The 19,640-nt window shown below is 51.7% G+C and overlaps 1 protein-coding gene across 1 annotated transcript in view; it reads right to left on the reverse strand.

Annotated features, from left to right (window-relative positions):
* LOC102457596 (uncharacterized) overlaps positions 1-19,640 on the reverse strand; it is a 41,160-nt gene that overhangs the window by 8,932 nt on the left and 12,588 nt on the right. The gene's annotated exons all lie outside the window — the stretch shown is intronic.

Consider the following 19,640-nt stretch of genomic DNA (forward strand, 5'->3'; position numbering starts at 1 on the left):
CATGGGATCAAATCAAGACTATCACTAGGAATCGCAAGAGATGGAGAATGACTGTGGAGGCCCTATGCTCCATTAGGAGCCCAAAGGACTAATAGATATAGGGCCTTACGAGATGTCAAATTAAAGCTTATGCAACGCTGACTCTGTACAAGTACCTGAGTAGCCTAGACAATCTGTGTGTGTAAAGTTAAAAATATGGGCTTTGTATTCATTTTTTACATGTTTTCAGCTGGGAGGGGCAGTTGCTCGATATTGCATGAACAATGGCTCTTAACTGATGCCAACTGACACCCAAGAAGCACACAATGGTTCCTTGCCTGGGAAGGATACACCTGAGGACACCATGGTGTCAACTTACAGAGGCAGGGCCCAACCGGGCTGTGGATTCGCTTCAAGACAGATTCCATTAGGGACAGTTGCTTTTATTAATCTCACATCATTACTATTACAGGCTTAATACTGCCAGATGGTTACACAGCTACTGCAAAGTAATAGGCCAATAAGCATAGGCAGAGCAATGCATAAAAGACTAACAGGCACTTGGAAATGCTTACACCCTTTGAGTGTGCAGGGAGTCCCGTTCCGGTCACCTCACACCCGGCCACAGTGGACGTGGCTCCAGCTAGGGGGATCCAGGGCACCCTTGGAGGTGTAGGTCCCGGTCCCTGATGAGACTCAGTGGGCACTGGACTCCCTACACTAGTTATACTACAGTTGTTTACTGGGTGTGCACATACCTGGCTCAACGCCATTCTTATCATTCTTAGGAGCTGAGACCAAGGCCAAACTTGTTTACCCCTTAGTAGTTTCCTAGCTCAAGGCATGGGTTAAAGCTGATAAAGCCTAGCTGCTTTTGGGCTTGCAGGGTCCCAGGCTATGCTAAGCTGGGTACAGCAGGGATGGAAACTTCCATCCCAGGCCTGCTCAGCTGCAGGACCCACATATGACACTTATGTGACATGCAGCTCATTGCTCCATCTTGTCTTCAATCCTGCTCCTGATTCCAGTAGCACCCTGCTATGAACAGAGAGCCCAGAAGGATTTGATGACCCATCCTGTCATAGGATGTACACCAAAGACTTTTAAGCTGGCAGTCTGTAACATCTCTGCTAAGAGCCTGCATCAAGAACAGGGTGATTGATGTACGTCATGTATTTTCTAACCATCTCGTGTTCATCCTTTTCTTTCTTTTTTATTAATAAACCTTTAGATTCTAAAGGATCAGACCAGCATGTGCTTTTGGGTAAGATCCAAGGTATAAATTGACCTGGGACTGTGACTGGTGCTTTGGGACTGGGAAAACCTGTTCTGAGTTGGTGAGATTGGGTTTTATGCCCTCTTACCTATATAAAGTGTGGGTCTCGTGGCACAGGTAAAGCTGGAGCTTCTAAAGCGTTTTGCTTATGAGACTTCTTGCTGGCCAGAGTAGCAAGTGAAGTGCTCTGTTGACTGGTTTGGTGCCTTATAGAGAAGGACTCCAATCTTGGGCTGTAAGTAGCTCTGGTTTTGAACAATTCACCTTGATCAGATCCTCTCATCGGTGCCCAGACAGATGAAGTATATTACAAAAGGGTCCAGTCAATTTTCCTGTGAGCAGCTGGGAGACACCTCTCTCCCAAACAGGAGAGGCCTCTGGCTTGGAGGGATATGAAAGGTGGATTTCAGCAAACATTTTAAGAGTGAGAGAGAAAGGGTGAAGGAAATGAGTCTGGAATGTGAGCAGGGAAATCATCATTGAAACACCCCCCACTCCCAGCAATGGCTGGGATGGGGAATGGCTAAAAGGTCGCAAATTCCCTCCAAAGAAGCAGTTGCTGCACCTCAGTTTGGGAATCCCCAACCCTGAGATGCTTTTTAACAGGCATCTGATAAAAATATAGGAAAAGACAAAATCTGACAGCTGATGCCAATGTTCAGCCTTTCAGAGGGGTGGGGAGTGCAAACTTGGGGAATTTTGTATCAATGTTCACAAAGTAGAGAGGAAAGCAGAAAAATACGCAGGATTTTATACTGATAGTCAACAACAGGTAAAGAGAGAAAAATTTGTGTGTATTTTCTATTGTTAAGTATGAGTGGGTTGCTACATTAGTTTCTTTCAGCAAAAACCACGAGGAGTGCTGTGGTACCTTAAAGGCTAACACATGTATTTGGGCATAAGCTTTCATGAGCTGGGACCCAATTTGTCAGATGTATGAAGTGGAAAATCCAGTCTGGTAAGCGTGTACGTACGTACATACATACGCACGTACATACACACATACACACACACACACACACACACACACACACACACACACACACACACACACACACAGAGAGTGGGGGGCGGGGAGGAGGGTTTACATTATTATGCAGAGAAACAGTACTAAGGAGGTCAATTCAATAGGGTGGCCCACTTCCAACAGTGGATGAGAAGATGTGAATACCGAAAGGGGGGAAAAAATACTTTTAGTAGTGAGCTAACCACTCCCGGGGTATGTCTACACTAGCACCCTCTTTTGAGAAAAGGATGCAAATGAAGACATTCGAAACTGCAAATGAAGCTGGGATTTAAATATCCCATGCTTCATTTGCATGTTCGCATTATGGCGCTATTTCGAAAAAGCGCTCTTTCAAAATAACAGATGCTGTTAAGACGCAGTTATTTCAAGAGAAAAACCTTCTCTCGAAATAACCCTTATTCCTCATACAATGAGGTTTACCAGTTATTTCGAGAAGGGTTTTCTCGCAAAATAACCGCATCTTAACAGCATCTGTTATTTCAAAATAGCGCCATAATGTAAATATGCAAATGAAGCACAGGATATTTAAATCCCGGCTTCATTTGCTATTTCGAATGTCTTCATTTGCATCCCTCTCTCGAAAGAGGGTGCAAGTGTAGACATACCCCCAGTCTCTATTCAGACCCCGTTTGCATTTGAATCCCAGCTCCAATTCATCAGGGAGCATCTACACAGCAGTGTTATTTCAGAACAAAGGCCATTATTCTGAAATAACAAAGCGAGTGTCTACACAGAAATTCCGTTATTTCAAAATAAATTTCAAATAGTGGATGGCTTATTCAGACTTCTGTAAACCTCATTCTACGACGAATAACGCCTATTCCGAAATTGCGATTTCAGAATAGCAGTAGTGTGGACGCTCCACTGCTGCTATTTCAAAATAGCTCCTTCCCAGGGCCATTCAGAGTAATTACTCCCCAGTTCCTCCTGGGGCTCTAAATCGAGTTAGTACGTCCACATTAGGGAAGCCTGCCTGGGACTAATTTTGCGGCTTCCCTGTAGTATAAATGTGCTATTTCAAAATAAGTTATTTTGGAGTATTTCTTCTGGAATAGCTTATTTTGAAACAAGCATGCAGTTTAGATGTACCCATGGAGACAAACACCTACAGGATCTCTATCAAGGGTTCTTAACGCTACTATACACACCTGGGCTACGTCTAGATTGCATCCCTTTTTTGTAAAAGGGATGCAAATTAGACGTATCGCAATTGCTAATGAAGCGGGGATTTAAATCTCCCCTGCTTCATTAGCATAAAAATTGCTGCCGCTTTTTTTCGGCTCAGAGCTTTGCCGGAAAAAAGCGCCAGTCTAGACGCGGATCTTTCGGAAAATAAAGCCTTTTCCGAAAGATCCCTTATCCCTTACTTTAACAGCCCTGACACCAAGGCTGACCACGTATCTACTCAAGTGACACCATCACAGAACCAAACCACATCAGCCACACTATCAGGAGTTTATCCACATTGCACATCTACTAATGTGATATCCACCATCACATGCCAGCAATGCCCCTCTGCCACGTATGTTGTCCACACTGGACCTTCTCTATGAAAGAAGAATAAATGGTGTAGAAGCTGTAGAAACCATTTTCATGTTTAGCTAGAAGCCATCTTGTATATCAGAAACCATTTCAGCTTTTCTCTCAAGCACGTAGACCAAAGTGAACTTTCTGTCACCCCGTGAGAAGAGGCCTACAGGATGGGCTATTGGTATGTGTTAATTGGGCTGGTTGGGACAGGAGATGTACTCCCTCGCACCTGTCCACCATCTTGTTGATAAGGTTTGGTTTTTCCAAATTTAATTGAGGATTTCTGTAATTGGATGCCCTGACGTCAGACTGTTTGGCTAAGGGTATAAAGATACTAGGATTGATTGTATTAGCAGCTTTACTGGGTCTGGCTCTGCTGTGACCACGTTTGGCTCATGCTGTGCTTTATTAATTAATAAAGCTGCTTGTTAGCTGCCTAAACACAGAGGAGCGTGTTTTTGCTTCGACAATGGACACAAATCAGACATCAAAAAAGGTAACATTCAAAAACCAAGAGGGCACTTCAGTTTTCCTGGACACTCAGTAACAGCCATAAAAGCTGACATAATTCAGGAAAAAAAAAAAAAAAAAAACCCTTCAAAAACTGACTAAAGAGAGACTGGGAGTGGCTATGTGTCGGGGAACAGCCGCCCCGCACTCCAAACCCCTCGGCGTCTGCCCTGTTCGCAGCGCAAGGGGTCTGGTACTGGCCCTGCGTGCAGTGCTCACATGCCCCGCAACAACCTTGCGCTGCGAAGGCAGCGGCGAACGCGAGCCACAGAGTGCAAAAAGGGGGGGGGAGAGTATGGAGGCACACAGTGTGACACGGTGCTGGCACACTGCAAAATAGCCTCACACCACTAGAGTAGCAGCGAAAAGCGAGCCATGGCATGCAGGAAAAGGGGGGGAGGGGGAAGAATACAGGGACGCATGGTGTGACGTGGCCGTGCTGGAAGTAATGTCAGGTGAAGCAGGGGAGCAGGGAGATTTAAAAAGCAAACGGGAGCAGTCACAAGGGGGGAAGGAGTGAGAGGGGAAAGGAGAGGAGGGCGAGGTGAAAAAAGAAAGGAAGGTAGGACGGTGGCTGTGAGGAGGCAAAGGGAGCCTCAACTTGGTGGAGGCAGTGCTGCCAAAGTTACTTGGTAGACAGAATGGCACCGAGAGACTGTGAGAGTGGGGAGAGGAAGCAGCCCAGGGCAGGGCAACCGTTTAAAGCCCGCGAGGAGCCCCATCAGCCAGACAGGACCAGAAACAGTCTCTGTCCTTAGGGCCCTGGGCTGGGGCCCGTTAGTGAGGGCGGGCCGGGCCCGGGCTCCTCTCTCCCCTCCTCTCTCCTCTCTCTCAGAAGCAGCTGTTACTGGTGACTGGGAATTAGGAGCTGACGCTCTCAGAGTGTGGCAATCATCAATAGAGTGAGCCAACGTGGGAGAAGCTGGTGCGAGAACTTCATAAATAGGACCAAAAAGGGAAAAGTGGTCAGGGCAAGGGACTGACGAGCGTTCTGCTTGACACAAACACTGGACACTCCAGTAGGGCCCAGTCACAGGCTAGCTAACTACAAAATAATTGTCCCTCTTGGTACTCTTGCCATCTCATCAACAGTCAGGAATGGGCTTTGAGCGGTCTGGGGCTGCTGGCTGGCAGGCAGAGAGGCTTGCCTGACAGTCCTGCTGGGATGCTGGTCAGGAGCTGCTTAGGTACGTGCCTTCTGTCCAGAGCCTGCCTCTGGCACCCCAACCTCCATCCCAGACCCTGCACCTCCTCCACAGAAAAGTGAAGCCCTTGATCACTTATCAAAATCTTGGAGTAGCCGCCCATCAAAAATTATTGCCCACCCCTGAACTATACAGTAATTTTAATAATACAGGGCCTGATCTTGGGATAAAAATCTATCAACACTCAAGGTGAAAATTAGGAATTCTTAAATGATCAGCAGAATTAGCACACAGGAAAGAAGCTGCCTGTTGCTGTAGACAGCTCAGTGAAAAACTCCACTCCATGCACAGCTGCCACCAAAACAGCTAACCACGTTAGGGCTAGTAAGGGATAGGCTGGAGAGTCACACAAAGCATTTGCATATGTATTTTGGGGGGCAGGGAGCTGTTACATCCTGGGACTCCCATGGCTACTACAGCCCTGCACAGAGGAGAGGTTACATCTCTCTTTGAGAACTGGGGAGCAAAAAGGTTGAAAGTATTTGACAGCACAATAGAGAACAACCAAGGCCTCAAGGGATGTTACAAGGATACATCCTACATGAATATATTGAGGCACTTTGACAAGAACCTCTAGAAGTTCAATGCCCACAGGCAGCTATAGCTCCCCTCTACTCCCACTGTTCTCATGGGCAGCAGGGAGCCCCCTCTGGGAAGGGTTTTTAACAAAGGGGGGAGGGGCTGAAGAAGTCAGGCTCAGTGCCAGTGGGGCAGCCATAAGGGATGGGCAGAGGACAGGCAGCCAGTGGCTGTAGAGAGCTGCACCGGGCAGTAGGGGTGGAAGGGAGGGGGGCAGCAGCCAGGCCTGGTTACTCCTCTGAGGACACTCCCTTCCCCTCATGCTGTTACTGGCACTGAATGGCTGCCGCAACCCACCCCAGAGCCAGCCATCTCTCCAGTCTCCCCTGCACTGCACCCCCCCCCCCCCAACCCTTCCAGCCTGAGGAACGACTCAGGGCTGCAACTTCCCATCTCCACAGGGGCATTTCGCTGCTGTAAAGGGGGGGGGGGGAGTTTCCCAAAGCTGGGAAGATTTTAAACTGACCCGCGAAAATGAAAAAGTGGCAAATCTGAGCCTGCCCATTGCCCGGGGGGGAGGGGGGCTATACTGCCCTGCTCGCTCCCCGCAATCTCCCGCCTGCCAGTCACACGGCCAGTAACCCGTCCCCCGGACACACACAGGGTCGGTCTCTTGCCCCCTCGGAACCCCCCAGCTGTGCCTTTGGGGCAGTCCCTGGCTGGAGCTGGAGGCCGAGCGGTCCGGGCTGCTTGTGCAGAGGTGCTGCCCTCCTCCCCGCTCCTTACCTGCGGGGCGCTGCTCGGCCCGGGCTCCCAGCGCTCTGCGAGCGGCCCCTGCTCGGGCGCGGGCCTTTGTTCTCCCGGCTCCCTCCTTCCGGCTCCGCCGCCCCCGGCTGCTCCTGCGCCTGCAAATCCCGCCCGGGCAGCGCTGCTGGGAGCCGCCCCCACCGCGAGGGGCCCGAGCTGGGCAGGGCGGAGCGGCCGGGCGGCAGAGACAGGCCAGGGGCTACATGAAGCTGGGAGCTCGGGGAGTCAGCGCGTGGGCGGGGAGGGGTGACTGGGGGGGTCAGCGCGGGGGGGGGTGACTGGGGGGTCAGAGCGGGGGTGCGTGGGGGGGAGGGGTTACTGGGGGGTCAGCGCGGGGGTGCGTGGCGGGGAGGGGTGACTGGGGGGGTCAGCGCGGGGGTGCGTGGCGGGGAGGGGTGACTGGGGGGGGTCAGCGCTGCGGTGCGTGATGGGTGACTGGGGGGGTCAGCGCGGGGGTGCGTGGCGGGGGAGGGGTGGGGGGGTCACTGGGGGGTGGGGGGTCAGCGCGGGGGTGCGTGGCGGGGGAGGGGTTACTGGGGGGTCAGCGCGGGGGTGCGTGGCGGGGGAGGGGTGACTGGGGGGTCAGCGCGGGGGTGCGTGGCGGGGGAGGGGTGACTGGGGGTGTCAGCGCTGCGGTGTGTGATGCGGAAGGGGTGACTGGGGGGGTCAGCGCTGCGGTGCGTGGCGGGGGAGGGCTGATTGGGGGGTCAGCGCGGGGGTGTGTGATGCAGGAGGGGTGACTGGGGGTGTCAGCGCTGCAGTGTGTGATGCAGAAGGGGTGACGGGGGGGTCAGCGCGGGGGTGCGTGGCGGGGAGGGGTGACGGGGGTCAGCGCGGGGGTGCGTGGCGGGGAGGGGTGACTGGGGGGTGTTAGCGCTGCGGTGTGTGATGCGGAAGGGGTGACTGGGGGGGTCAGCGCTCCGGTGCGTGGCGGGGGAGGGGTGATTGGGGGGTCAGCGCTGCGGTGCGTGGCGGGGGAGGGGTGATTGGGGGGGTCAGCGCTGCGGTGCGTGATGCGGGAGGCGTTGCCAGGATACGTGAGGGTGAAGGGAAGTGCACCATGGAAAGGCTTGAGGGTCCCCAAAAAAATTTAAGCCAGGCGGCGGGGGGGGGGGGGGGGGGGGGGGGGGGGGGTTCTCAAGTGGCTAAAGATTGAGAACTGCTAGGAACGAGCAGGCTGGTAATTGCTCCCATCCTGACCAAGGGCATGTTTGGCCCATAAATAAGGCAGTTTCCTTTCCAGTGCCCATAGGTCTGTTGCTAGAATCTAAGCCCGATTAAACAGTCCCAGCAAGTCTGTCACGCCGTCCCCATCCTTTCCTCCACCCCACAGATTCCTGTCTGCCCGGAGGGGCCTCCCCATAACCCTTCCCTGACCCAGTTCCTGGGCAACCATTCCCCTGCTTGGTGCATGGGAGACTGGGCCCACTTGGAGTGAAAGGTGGGGGTTGTTCCAGTCTGCCACGGGAGCAGGGGATTGGAAAGATTCAGAACCAGGGAATTTCACCGCCTGTCTCCCCAGGCTCCTTCCCTGCAGAGAAATGTTCTGGGCTTGACTATAGGCAAAACACTTAGTCGCCGTAATACAGTGCAGGCCCAACCTACTACCGGCTAACCCACTGAGACTCCCTCCCTCCCCACAGTACTGACACGGTCTCTATGGGCAGCACAGTCCCACAGGGGGAATCAAGGCAGAGTCGGGATTGGATCAAATGTGTCCCAAGCTGAGACCAGAACTTGATCCAAGTAGGTCTGGGAGCTTGCGGTCTCTCTACCCACTTATTTTTCCTGCTTCAGCCTCATCTCTGCTAAACCTTGTCCAGGTGTCTGTCTCTCTGGCTGTGACACAGAGTCAGCAGGGCACCAGGCACCACAGTAAGTGGCTTTCTAAGTAAGGCATGATTTCAGACCTGTGGGTTTTATGGGAATGAATCATCCCTTGGCTCAGTCCTTACCTGGCAGAGCAGCTCACTGCCGTTCATAGCAGGTCCATACCAAAAGCAATGCCCTCTGCCTATTCAGAGCTAGCCAGGAGATAAGAGCATGAATGACCTCGTCTACTGCCTCTCAAGTGGCAGTTTGCTACTCAGGCGATTCCTGAGAGGCGATAAGATGGGCTGTGAGACAGTCCCAGGTTTCTTCTTAGCTAAAACAAAGTAGTTCTCACTCTCCCACTTTGATCTGTGATGGTCAGCTGCTCTCCCACCCTCATGAGACAGCCAGAGTTACGGAGGTTCTGTCCACCTCTTTTAAAAACCGTTTAACCATAGGATTGGCAAAGACAGATCTCTGTCCTTCACCCGGGTGAAAGGCCACTATGGCCGCCAAGTGAACCCTCAGTGAGGATGTGGCAAGGCCTTGAGCCCGCAGGTAGAGGAGGTACTCCAAAATAAGTGGAATCGCGGCTTCCTCTGAGCTGAGTACCCTATCCTCTAGCCATGAGGGAAACCTTTTCCATTTAGCCTCGTACAACACCCGAGTAGATGGCTTCCTGCTTTCTAAAAGCACCTCCTGGACTCCTCTCGGGCAGGCCTGCTCTGTGGCTGACAACCACTGAGGAGCCACGCCACCAGGTGTAGGGACGATAGGCTTGGGTGGAGGGCCACTCCATCCTCAGCTCTGCGTGATCAGGTCTGGTACTAGGGGCAGCATAAGAGGCCTCTCCATAGCCTGCTCTAGGAGAGTGGTAAAAGAGTGTTGACAGGGCCATGCTGGCTTTCAAAATCACCTGAGCCTTGAACTTCCCCGCCCTGATAAGGATCTCAAGAACCACTGGAAATGGGGGGAATGCATACAGCAGACCCGTGGGCCATTTGCTCTGGAGCGCATCCCCTCTGGACCCCAGCCCATGGCCCATTTATGAACAGTAGACCCGACACTTGCCATTGCTTGCTGCTGCAAACAGGTCCAGATGGGGATACCCCCACCCTTGGGAGATCCCCTGTAATAGGTCTTGTCTTATGACCCACTCATGCGCCTGAATCGAGCGACTGAGTCTGTCCACCAACCCATTCTTGGCCCCTGGCAGGTGAGACACCTCCAGGTGAGAGATACACATTTCATTGTGAGAGATACACATTTCCCACAGCTCTAGGTCTTCCTGGCTCAGGGGAAAGGAACGCTCCCTCCCTTCTCCTCCTCCCCCCCCGCTTGTTGACATAATACATGGCAGTAGTGTTGTCTGTCAGCACCGCCACCACCTTGTTCTCCAGCGGGGGGAGGAACGCTCTGCAGGCCAATCTGACTGCCTATAGCTCCTTGATATTGGTATGAAGGGGTATTTCCCCTGGTAACCACGTACCTTGAGTCCTAAAGCTGCCCAGGTGCGCTCCCCATCCCGTGTCTGATGCGTCCATGACCAGCTGCACTGATGGGGATCGTCTGACAAACTGGACCCCCGCACACACCGTTCTCTCATCCTTCCACCAGTCTAGAGAGTGAAGTATCTTCTCCAGTATAGTGACCACTGCATCCAGCGGTGACCTCAGAGGGTTGTGTACCGCCTTGAGCCACCCCTGTAGCGGTCACATGCGCAACCTGGTGTACCGGACCACATAAGTGCACGCCGCCATATGGCCGAGGAGCCTCATACAAGTTCTCCCTGTTGTCATGGGAAATCTCTACAGGTCTATTATCAGCAAGCGCATCGCGAGGAACCTGTGCCTCGGTAGGGAGGCTTTCTCTGTGAGGTTATGTCTACACTACCACCCTAGTTTGAACTAGGGTGGTTAATGTAGTCAACCGAAGTTGCAAATGATTTAAATATCCCGGGATTTAAATATCCCAAGCTTCATTTGTATCTTGCCGGGCGCCACCATTTTTAAATCCCCAGTATGTGGAATGAGGTGTAACGGTAGTTCAAATTAGAAAGCCTAATTCGAACTACCTACTCCGTGCCGCGTGTAGCCACGGGCACGGAGTCCGAACTACCAGGGATTTAAAAATGGCGGCGCCCAGCAAGATGCAAATGAAGCCCGGGATATTTAAATCCCGGGCTTCATTTGCAACTTCAGTTCACTACATTAACCACCCTAGTTCGAACTAGGGTGGTAGTGTAGATATACCCTGAGCGAGTCCAAATGGACCCCCACAAAGTCTATCACTTGCGTGGGGATTAGTGAGGATTTGATGTCGTTTATGAGAAGGCCGAGGCCCGCGAACAGTGCCCTTGCCCCTTCAACATGGTCTTGCACCGGTTCCCGAGATGTGCCCCTTATCAACCAGTCATCTAGATAAGGGAATACTTGAAGTCTGTGGCATCGCATAAATGTGGCTACCTCTGTCATACATTTTATGAACACCCTCGGTGCCGTACATAGGCCAAATGGGAGAACCGTAAACTGGAAGTGGTCCTGGCCCACTACAAATCTGAGGAACTTCCTGTGCACTGGGGACACCAAAATGTGGAAGAAAGCATCTTTCAGATCGAGAGCAGCATACCAGTCTCCTTTCTGGAGCGAAGGGATGATGCAGGCCAATGTGACCATTCTGACCTTCGTTTTCCTTATAAAAGTGTTCAGATTCCTTAGATCTAAAAAAATGGGACGAAGGCCCCACTTTGCTTTGGGGATAAGGAAATAACGGGAGTAGAAGCCTCTTCCTCTTAGTTCCTGCAGAACCCTTTCTATGGCCCCCAGGGACAGTAGGTTGGATACCTCCTGTCCTAACAGGGTCTCATGAGAGTGGTCCCTGAAAAGGGACGGGGAGGGGTGGATAGGAAAGGTATAGTATATCCCTGTCTTACCAGGTCGAGGACCCAGTGGTCCGACGTGATCTCTGACCGTGCCTGGTAAAAAAGGGAGAGACGGTTTCCAAAGTGTGGGGTGGTAGGTACCACTGGTTCTCTGCTCTCAAGCGTACCTTCAAATTGAAGGCTTGGTCTGCTGGCAAAGGGACGGGCTGGCCCCCCTTTCTGAGTCCAACCTAGGGCCTCTGCACCTGTTTCTAAACTGGTCGGGGCGGCCGTTATTACGTCCCCTTCTATAGCCTCTATCTAGTTCCGGTCCCTGCTGGAAGGGTCTCTGGTAGGGCCTAGGGTTAAGGGACCGCCTGGGTATGTATCGGGGTATGTATCCCGAGCGATTTCAGTGTCGCCTTCAAGTCTTTTAGGCTGTGGAGCTTAGAGTCAGTCTGCTCAGAGAACAGACCGGACCCCTCAAATGGTAGGTCTTGAACGATGGTTTGCACCTCCGATGGGATGCCTGACTCCTATAACCATGCGCTACACCTCATAACCACAGCAGTGGCCATGGTCCGAACAGCCGAGTCAGCAGAGTCCAAGGCTGCCTGAAGAGACGTGCACGCTACCGCCTTCCCTTCCTCCATGATGGCCCCCAAATTCCTGTCGGGACTCAGGGGGAAGTTGCTCCCCCAACTTCTGCGCCGATGCCCAGGCATTAAAGGCATAATGCCACAGCATCACTTGTTGGTTCGCAATACAGCGCTGCAAGCCTCCCGTGGCATATGTTTCTCTACCTAGGAGGTCCAGCTTCTTGGGGTCCTTAGTCTTTGGCGTCAGCCCTGGGGGCTCCTGGCATTCTTTCTGCCCCACCACCTGCACTACTATAGACCCTGGTGCCGGGTGGTTGAAGAGATGTTCATGCCCTGTTTGTTGCACATAATAGTGCCTTTCCACCCCTTTTTGAGTTGGTGCAATAGAGGCTGGCGTTTGCCACAGGATCTTTGAGAGAGTATCAATGGTTTTATTTAGTGGCAGTGCCACCCAACCAGGACCTGCTGCTGGCAGGATATCAACCATGGGGTCCAGGTCCTCGTGGACCTCTTCGGTCTGCACTGCCAGGTTGACTACTAATCTTCATAGCAGGTCCTGGCGGGCCCTGGCATCCATGGATGGGAGCTGGCGTGCCGAGTCCACCAGAGCCTCATCCAGTGAGGACGATGTGGACTGTCTTGGTGGCACTGGTTCCTCCTCCCCCTCCGGTGCCTCCATTCCCCCACAGTCGAAGCGCCCGACTGCACTGGGCCTGATGGGATCGGGATCCCTTGATCCTGGCTGATCACCGGGGATCTGACCGACGTTACCATGATCTAGCCCTCCTCTGATGGCGGGGCTCGCATGGAGTGGCTGAGGGGACACTGCTTCTTCTGGTCGAACCGGCAACTGTCCCCAGGGGAGGGGGTCCTTTGATCTGATGGTAAGTCCAAGGTGTCCAGAACGGCCACTGCGGTTGTGGTTGCCATTGGGTCTGCCACTGCTGCTGGTCCGCCACATCCCGATGTCCAGATCTAAGGCTTGAGCAAGACCTATGTCAAGACCAGGACCTATATGAAGACCTGGCTGATGCCATGGACTCTACGTTGGACTCTGAAGAATAATCTGATGCCGACCAAGGGGGAGCAGATAACGATTGCTCCCACTGGCGTGCAGCCATAGGTGAAGGTTTACCCCTATGCCCTGGACATGGTGCCGGAGGAGGCGTCAGAGGAGGCATCTGCTGCGTCAGCACGGCACCCAGCTGCATCTGGTAAGACGGGAAGCAGCACTGCGATGCTGCGACTGTCTGCAGCCCCGCGGCGTGCTGTGGCATCAGTGCCATCCACCCGTTCCTGTGCTGGGAGAGACAATAGTGCTGGTGCCCTTTGTGGTACAGGCTGCGGTGCTATCAGGCATATAGCTCAGTACGGGGGCCGGCACCGTCGAGCATCTGGACTGCAGTGCTGCCTCCTGCACCGCATAAAGGGACACTGCATACACCGGTGCCGTCTGGGTTGTTAGGGGCCACCCCAGCTGTCCCGGTGCCAAAGCAGTCGGTGCCAGAAAAGCGCCTGTCCCCGGTGCTGCCACCGACCCAAATTAGGGAGCCGGTGCCAGTGCTGGCGTTGGCGCCATCACCAGCACCTGGAACTGCTGTTGCTGCTGCTGTGCAGAAGCCTGCACTACACCCTGCAAGTCCCATGGCCCCACTGCGGTGCCAGTGGAAGGCCACCTGTGTCTTGGGGTGGTGCAGTCCGCTCCTGCGGCACCGGACCTTCTCCCTCTGTCATGGTCATTTCAATGAGCTCTTGGGCTGCATCGAATGTCTCTGGGGTAGAGGGGCACCGAATCTTCCCTATACTTGTGGCCTGCCCTGGGCTCCTAGCCTTGTCTGGGCTGCACCTTCTCCAGGGGGCCTTGGAGGTCAGGTGCCCCTCCTTAGGGCGCACCTTAAGACCATTCCACTCCGTCGACCGGCCCCTCGAGCCTTTAGAGCTCCTCGGTGCTGGCGACTACAACCTGTGCCTCGGCGCCTTCAAGACGGCCATTTGCTGTTTGGCCGGTGCTGTGGCTGAAGCAGACGGTGCACTGCAGACGGAGTGGGGGCACTCCTCACTCTGGGGCTGCAATGCGGACTCCATCAGCAAGATCTTTAGCCCAGACTCTCTTTCCCTCCTGGTTTGGGGCTTAAAACCTTTACAAATAGAGCAGTTCTCCGCTCGATGGGCTTCTCCAAGGCACTTCAAGCAGGAAGAGTGTGGGTCACCACAGGGCATAGGCTTTGAGCGGGAACCACACTGCTTAAAGCCTGGGGGCGCTGGCATCCCTTCCCTTCCAGCAGCGTTTCTCAAACTGTGGGTCGCAACCAACTTATAGGGGGGGTCACAGCTGGATCTGGTTTTTTTTTGTTTTGTTTTTGCATTTGTGTCTCCCCTGGCATCTCCATACAGTCCGGGCTCCGTCCGGTCAATTTTCCCCAGCTGCGTCTGGTGGGGGATTGACGAGCGCTGCAGAATCTAGTGAAGGGAGGGGGACAGGAGGGCGCAGTTGCCAGGAGCCACACTAGGAGGTTGCCAGGCTGGGTAGGAGCAAAGCATGCACTGCTCTGGCCCACCTCACCAGCAGAGACTGGCAGCTGGCCACATGATGCTTTCCCTGCAAGCTGCCAGCTGAGGCAGCAGGGCCGGCTGCAGAAGCAGACGCTTTAAAAGTAAGATTCTTCTTCCTTGCCTGGCTCTGCGGTGGGAGAGGAGGGAGATTTGATTGGAGCAGGGCTCCAGATGCTGAGGATGCCTGCCTGAGGGGGGTGGGGGGAGAGTGCACTGGGATGGGGGGCGCTCGGGGGGCCTGGGTCTGATGCAGGGGGAAGTGCACTGGGATGGAGGGGTACCGGGGGGCCTGGCTCAGGGGGTGGGGGACGCTGGGGGGCCTGGCTCAGGGGGAGGGGTGGGTGCAGTCCCAAACTGGACAAAGTGGTACAACTTTTGCTTAACAACTTTGGCTCCTACCCCTCACCCTTTTTTTGATTTTTGCTTAACTTTGGGGGAGGGTGTCACACAAATTCAATTAGCATTTTAGGGGGTCACAGTATCACAAAGTTTGAGAACAGCTGCCTTACAGGGAGAGTCCCGCTGAGCTCTTTTGTTCAACTAAATACACTATTTACACTTACTTAACTACTATTCAACAACGAACGCTATAATACAAAACTAGGTAAGAGAGCAATCTGCTAAGAGACAGGCTGATAGCCTTAATGCACGCTCCAGGTACCGTCACAGGTGGTAAGAAGGAACCAAGGAGGTGGAGGGGCCAGCAGGGGTATATATGCACCAGTATACTGGCGCCACTGCAGGGGGCTCCCTGCTGGCCCTATGGATACTGCTAAGGGGAAAAAAGCTCCAGAATCCATACACGCAGCACGCGCACACTTAATCAGAATGGACATGAGCAAGCACTCGAAGAAGAAAAAGTCAAGCCCTTATCTCCCTGGTGTCTAGTGGCTAGGATTTAGTGCTCTTGCTTCTGTGGGTGGGGTTTGATTTCTGAGCAGGGAACACACCTTCACCTTTCTGTGAAAACCTATAGTCATTGCTCTCTTGTCACAAAGATGTGACAGGTAACTTAGAGGGTCCTTTTCCACCCTCTCCCTGATTAGCAATGCACAAAAATGGCATTAACAGTCCCAAGCTGTTTAATAAGGGGCAGAGCTGACTGACTAACTACCCATCTCCTGTCACTAGTGGGTAGAGCTCAAGGAATCTCTTTGGCACACAAAGCACTACCACAGTATAAATCCCATCCCATGGATAGAGACTATCACTTCCAGTATAACTAATACCTGGCTTTTTTTAAAAACAGCAGTCCTCACAGAAGTCCCAGAGTTGTCAGAGATTGGTTTGTAACTGAAACAGCAGTAGTGCCCATTTTGCTACTAGGAATTCAATTTTTGTTCCATTTATGTGCTGGAAGTCTATTTCTTCATTTCTCAGGCACAATAGCTAGCAAAGGCCAAGTGGATGTTTTTATTGCACTAACTTCTGTTGGGCAGAAACAATCCTTTCCTGGGTCTTACATGACTAAAATCATAGCGCAAATGCTCAAAAGACAAAGTGACAAGAGTTCTTTTTTCACCCTAAAATGCATCCCTTTTATTGTTACACCAAGGCTGTGTCTTCACTGGGCCACTTATTCCGGAAAAACAGCCGCTTTTCCAGAATAACTTGCCAGCTGTCTACACTGGTCGCTTGCTTTTCGGGAAAAGCAATGACGATCTACTGTAAAATTGTCAGAGTTTTTCCGGAAAAACTATGCTACTCCCGTTTGGGCAAAAGTCCTTTTCCGGAAAAACTGTTCCGGAAAAGGTCAAGTGTAGACAGCACAGTAGTCTTTTCTGCAAAAAAGCCCCGATCGCGAAAATAACGATCAGGGCTTTTTTCCGGAAAAGCGCATCTACATTGGCCACGGACACTTTTCCGGAAAAAGTGCTTTTCCAGAAAAGCATCCTGCCAATGTAGACGCGGTTTTTCCGGAAATACTTATAACGGAAAACTGTTCCATTTTAAGCATTTCCGGAATAGGGTGCCAGTGTAGAAGTAGCCCAACTGTTTATTAGCCTGCATTTATTCTTCTCCTTATTTGGAGGTTATTTTTTGAGTGTAATGCTATCATTGATTAAATTTCCAAATGGCCAATTAGCATTTGCCCCACCCTTTATTCTGCCCACCACGTCTGCCTTAATTTAGAAAATATTTTCACATTGATTTTTGCACGAAGGAATGTAAAAAATATTTAATATATGGAGATATACCTATCTCATAGAATTGGAAGGGACCATTAAAGATTGAGTCCAGTCCCCTGCCTTCACAGCAGGACCAAGTACCATCCCTGACATGTCCTCCTCTAAGGCTCTCCTAGCAGCCAGTATCTGAACTCCATCACTTTCCCTTTAGGGAATAGCAAAACAAAGAGCTTATTTTTCAAACTCAGTCATCAGCAATCCTTAATATCTCCTCCAGTTGGGCCTTCTCACAATGAGTCAAGAGAGAGGCAAATCTCAGAAGCAAGAAAACTGAGTTTGACTCTCCTTTTCCAAGAACATTTATTTTCCTTTTTCTCCTAAGGCCTTTTCCATAAGACATGAAACCACAGTGTAGTAATACCAAGGGGAAGTTTCTGCCCATACGTTTAATTAATTGAGAAGGGTTATTTAGAAGAGAAAAGTGTTGCCATAAACTGGCAGACGACTTGGTTATTCTCTCTTTCTAGGACCTTGAATGGAAAGTAAGGACATAGGTGTGAGCACATCCTCTCCTAAGAAAAGAAACAAGATGCCCAACATGGGGCTCTTATCCATTAATCTGGGCAATCATCAGTTTTTTGAAGGCAACATAGCCCCTTCAGCATCACAGAAAGGAGAGATTATCTGCTCTAAGAGGGGTGTGAGGAAAACCTGCAGTCCTTAAGTCACTCCGGCTTCTGAAAGAAACTTGTGGGGGAAAAGGTCTGGGAGAACCAAGAAGTGGAAACGAGACAGTCAGAGGAAAGGGGTCTTCAGCACTTGGGCTGCTTCCTGAAGGCAGAGAGTCAGTGGCGCTGTGACCCCCACGTGCACACCTGTTCACACCCCTAACTGCCCCATGCTGGGGTGACAACTCAGGCTGCCAATTCTCCTAGGCTGTGAATAACAACACATTGGGAGGGGTTTGCAAGTGCTTTGGACCACAAGCTAAATACGAGTCAACATTGTAAAGCTCCTGCAAAAAAAAAAAAAACAACCCGAACAGCATTGTAAGCAAGTCACAAGTATTAGTTCTTGTTCTCTACTCTGGGCTGATTAAGCCTCAACTGGAGTACTGTGAGATTAGACTGAAACTCGGTAACAATCACTAGGTCTATAGGAATTTGTTAGAAATAGCAATTTCTTATATATTATACATATGTGACTACTATCTGTAGGGAATGTACTACATTCAGTAACAACGTCTTAGAATAGCAGTTACTGACTGGTATGACTGTAAGAAATTGCTACCGGTAGCACAGACCTACAGGCAGCAGTTCTACACAAAGCACTATCTGTAACTGTGCAACTTCTGGTAGCAATATCTTACATGAGCATTTCCTTAGCATCATACCAATCAAAAACTGCTACGAGTAGCACAGGATGAACTGAGCTGCTCCCTATAAGATGGTGCTACTTAGAGAGAGCTTGTTGGAGGGGTGTTTGAATGGACTGCAGGAGTGGGGAGAGCAGGGGTGCAGGTTGGGCTGGGGATGGCTAAGGAAGGGAGGAAAAGGGGGGTCCCAAAACTGGCAGGATAGAGGTATGGGGGTTGGGAAGGGAGGACCCAGGGGGACTGAGGGGGCCTATAAACAGAAGATGATCAGGGGATACAGGCCAGCGTGCATGTTGTGGGGGAAAGGGAAGGGAAACTGCCCCTTTCCTGGGCTGCTTTCTCCAATTCCCCTCCCTTCTTTCCATAGGGGCAGGGGGAGCTGAGGCGTCCCAAGGCTGGGGGGGATAGCAGGGCACAGGGTGGGGGGTGCTGTGGGGGGCTGGGCAGGGGGCATTGGCTGCACTTTGCAAACTACAACTCCCAGAATGCATCACAACACAAGACCAATCCATGCGGAGGCTGGCGTCCAGACTGCTGATGTCACTTCCTTTTTCACCAACTTCTGTTTCTGCCCTGGCCCTCACTTTGCAAATGGAACTTTGGAAAAAGTCCTCCTGTCCAATCAGGAAGCGCCAAGGCTACACTGGCTGCTGGAAGAGCAGGCACTGGACACTACCCCTCCCAGATGCCATTGGCCCTGCAATAGCTGATGGGAGATGTAGGCCGGGGCACACTATATTTCCCACAAGCCACTGCAGTGCCCCTTCTCACCCACCTGTCCCGAAGGCTGAGCACTGACTCTTAATTGCCTACCCAACTGAGGGGCAGTGAAAGATTCCTTTGATCCCCTAGATACTCAGCGCTAACCCCAAAACATTGGGTGATGAGAGAAAACCTCTAAATCCCGTGTGGTGAGCTGTAGCCCCTAACCAGGGAGCAGTGAGCAATACCTCCAAGCTCATAAGTGTTGAGAACATAACAGCTACAAAGGGAGTGATAGCATCTAACTCTAGAATGGTAAGGAATAAATTAAACAATGAGCCATTTAATATGAATAAACTGCAACACCTGCTCAAAAGAAAATGAATAGCACTGATTTCATACCAACCGAATAGGCATTTAGATTTATTTCAAAATTAAAAGGTTTGTGTATACCTACGGTAAAATAAAAATGAGTTTTTAGATAGTTTTCTATCACATTTTTATGTAAGTAATTGTTATAACATGGATTAGAGACACCACTGCAGTAAAGACTTCCAATCCCCCTTAGTATGGTTGCCTAGGGGTCTAGCTATTTGCTAGAAGAAGAGGATTAGGTATAAATTAAGGCAATAATGCAATAAGCCTACAAAGCCTGTGTCACCGAGTGTTCCCAAGTCTCGGGCGGCCACCCCAAGTTCGGGTGTCCTCCCTGGGTTTCGTGCTTGACCGCCCGCTCGCGGTCCCAACCGTAGGCGTT

The sequence above is a fragment of the Pelodiscus sinensis genome, chromosome 20 (assembly GCF_052426305.1).
Source record: "Pelodiscus sinensis isolate ZL-2025 chromosome 20, ASM5242630v1, whole genome shotgun sequence".
Taxonomy (NCBI): Eukaryota; Metazoa; Chordata; order Testudines; family Trionychidae; genus Pelodiscus; species Pelodiscus sinensis.